This window comes from Salvelinus namaycush, chromosome 25 (genome assembly GCF_016432855.1).
Source record: "Salvelinus namaycush isolate Seneca chromosome 25, SaNama_1.0, whole genome shotgun sequence".
In the NCBI taxonomy this organism is placed as follows: domain Eukaryota; kingdom Metazoa; phylum Chordata; class Actinopteri; order Salmoniformes; family Salmonidae; genus Salvelinus; species Salvelinus namaycush.
The window spans coordinates 8181616-8185341 of record NC_052331.1 but is presented as its reverse complement, the minus strand read 5'-3'; the positions used below and the strand labels follow the sequence as shown (position 1 = coordinate 8185341).

General features: G+C 41.7%; 1 pseudogene; it reads right to left on the bottom strand.

The window, feature by feature from the left end:
- Positions 1-2119: 2119 nt before the first annotated feature.
- Positions 2120-3358, bottom strand: LOC120019802 (annotated as a pseudogene).
- Positions 3359-3726: the final 368 nt, after the last annotated feature.

Here is a 3726-nt window from a genome sequence, read left to right as displayed (position 1 = left end):
GCAAAGAGCGGGACTATATGCCTCCGAACACAAGCGCCCCATCATTTTACAGTAACTACTCTTGGTACTCATCTGACTGTGGCACTCTCCCAGCTGAATCCAGTACTACATCAGCAATCTAATCCTACAGATGATGTGGGGTCAATTTACTGATATACGGGACCAAAGATACTGAAAACCTGCAAAAGGGAAAAGCTGTATGTGGACTCTGCTTTCACCTGGCAAAAATATGACCGATTTGGGCTTTTAATGTAGCAGATGAACAGTTTGACTAGTTTATTTCAATGAATTCCTATATGTTTGAGATTAACGTTGTTGAGATTCAATATTGTGTAACAAATGTGCCATATTGTACAGAAAGGAAGAATGTAGCTTATGGAATTTATCCTCTACGGGATCGGTGTCCCTAAACCGGGACGGTTGTTGTTAAAGTGCGCTAATGTGACTAGAATGACGTTGTAAGTAACAGTCCAGGACATAGACATATATGGGCAGAAAGCTTAAAATGATTGTTAATCTAACTGCACTGTCCAATTTACAGTAGCTATTACAGTGAAAATATACAATGCTATTGTTTGAGGAGAGTGCACAACAAAACGCTTTTACCATGGCAATTGGTTTGATACATTCACCTCTGAAGGTAAATAATGTACTTCCATTCAGTAACATTGCTCTGATTTGTCATCCTGAGGGTCCCAGAGATAAAATGTAGCATAGTTTTGTTTGATAAATCCATTTTTATATTCAAATGTAGGAACTACATCTAGATGTGTGAAGGTTAGTGTCTTTTCTGTAGGGAAGCTAATTATCCATCATGTATGACATTCCTGGGAGGGTGTACACTTAATTTTTTTTATTACCATAGCATTTTGTATGTTCTCTATAGTTATGTACTTGAAGATGTATCAATTGATGAATTTGGCTCATTTGGAAAAACTCCTGGCAGACTGAAACTTTGCACACACTGCTGCCATCTGGTGGCCAAAATCTAAATTGCGCCTAAACTCCTATCTGATAATATGGCCTTTCTCTTGCATTTCAAAGATGGAACAGATCTAATATGTTCTATTCTCCTATATTAATTTCACATGTCCACAAACTTCAAAGTGTTTCCTTTCAAATGGTATCAAGAATATGCATATCCTTGCTTCAGGTCCTGAGCTACAGGCAGTTAGATTTAGGTATGTCATTTTAGGTGATAAAAGAAAAAGGGGGGTAAGATCCAGAAGAGGTTTTTAAAGGGATAGTGCGAGATTTTGGCAATCAAGCCCTTTCTCTACTTACCCAGAGTCAGATGAACTCATGGATACCATTTTTATATCTCTGCGTGCAGTTTGTAGGAAGTTATTAACTAGCGTCAGCGCAATGACTGGCAGTCTATTGGAACAGCTAGACTTCCAGACATTGTGCTAAAGCTAGTTAGCATTTGCGCTAACGCTACTGTAGTACCTATGACTTAATCGGACTCTGGGTAAGTAGAAAAAGGCCTTGACTGACAAAATCCTACCCGATCCCATTAAAATACATTGCGTCAGTAGAATCAGTCTCCTCAGTGATATAAATAGGACATGGTTTCTAATTGAACAAGAGCGAGTACAAAATAAGTCGCTAACAATGTAGAGCTGGAGGTTGATGTCATTAGAGATTATTAGTAGATCAGAAAATATTATGGAGCCAAACACAGCATCAATAACATCACATCATGACATAATCAGCCCAGTAGACGTACGATACTCTGCAAACCTTGCAGTCCTAACAACGTTAACACAAGATAATCTTATGATGACGTCAGTCATAGCAAATAATGTGCTCCTCTGATTGTAATCAATTTGATTTCATGAATCGAAAAGTCCTAGTCCAAATAAATTATAGCAACATAAACCACATATTGTTTCCAAATATTTTGTCAGACAAAAAAGTGAAATGTCAATTAGGATATTTTGTAGAATTAGAAAAATAACCATATGCTTTAATGAAATAATTTATTCAGACAGATCTGGTTTACTAATTGAAAGTGAACAAACATTTTATTTAAATAATATAACTTATTTTTCTACACAGCAGATATAGAAAATAATGCACTAGTGCAGTCTCATTTGAGTCATATCTATGCCCAGTTTCCTATCCTCTCCGTGGTGCTAAGTCCTGGTCCTGGGTCAGTTTGGTGCTTTACCTCTTTCATAGATGTGGATGTGGCAGGGTTGTTGAGCAGAGAACAGTGATTAGACTTCAATTGGCATCGGCTCGTCCTCCTCAGGTAGTTTGGTGAGAATATCCACTCCACCAGAGGTGATGACTACCGAGTGTTCAAACTGGGCCGACCTAAAGACACGCGCACACACAGACACACAGAGGTTACACAAGGATATCAGTGGCACTTTGTAGGCTGTAACTATCCAGCCTTTTAGGGCGTAACTCTCAGCCCTATGTGGGCTGTAAGTAGCCTACCTCTTGTCGTCTGCAGGCACCGCTGTCCACTTGTCCTTCAGGATTCTCAACTCTAACGATCCCTCCATCAATATGGGCTCTGCATACACAGATGCAACATTAACACACACATTCACTTAAGTTGACATCAATACACACTGACATACATAGGAAATGTGACTGACCTATAGTGAAAGACATCCCTTCACCCATGGTCATATCATTGTCATTAGCTGTCAGATGAAAGAGATATTTAGGATTTGTCCAACATACAGTAGGTTAACCACAGAAAACTGTTGCTGTGTTGTACTTACCGTGGTGCAAGATGTCTGGGTGGCCATGGAAGTAGGAGCCTATGCCATGTCCAATAAAGTAGGGACATGGCATGGAAACCATTGGAGTGGATTATACCACTGTAGGAGAAAGAGAGGGACAGTAGATTACACAAAACAACAGAGAGGTATCCTGTGTGTGTGTGTGTGTGTGTGTGTGTGTGTGTGTGTGTGTGTATCTGATAGTGTTTCCTATAACACAGTAGAGCCCCAGGTTTACAGGCAGCGATAGCCTCATCTCTACACTTCCTGGCTGTCTCTGCTAGCTTTTGCACAAACTCGTCCACACAGCCTATCAGGAATGTCTAGGTGTCACCATGGTAACCCTCCAGATAGACCTGGTGAATGGGGGAGGGGGATCAGGAATGTGGATTGTGCATGTGTGTGTGCATGAAGAAGGATAAAACTCACGGTCACATCAACGTTGATAATGTCTCCATCTTGTAGTTGCCGGGTGTCAAGTATGCCATGGCACGTTATTGACCGAGGTGCAGACTGATTTGGGGAAACTCCCGTATCTCAGGAGGGGAAGGGTGTGCGTTGTGACGAATCGTCTCCTGGTGGACAATGAAATCTATCTCATCTGACGTCATGCCAAACTGGGGTCAGAGGTGAAAACAATGATGTTATTAACTTGGAATGTCAGAAAACAGATAGAGTAAGAGAGCGTGTCAATCTCACTATAACACAGGCACACCTTAAGACTGCGTCCGGCCAGCAACAGTATTTGTCTGGCTAACGTAAACTCACTCACTTTTGTACGGAATGGGGTGAGTTTACGTTAGCTGGCAGGCTCTCGTCAGGCCCTGGATCTACTCCTGGTCTTTGATCTCTATGTAGTCTGGCCAGTCAGGAAGGCCTGTCTATCTGTCGCCCCCACCTCCCGCTAGCACAGCAGACGGGAGCATGGGGCGACTCATGCTAGCTTGCTAGTTAGCACAGTGTCGCTTCCACCTGCTATGCACCA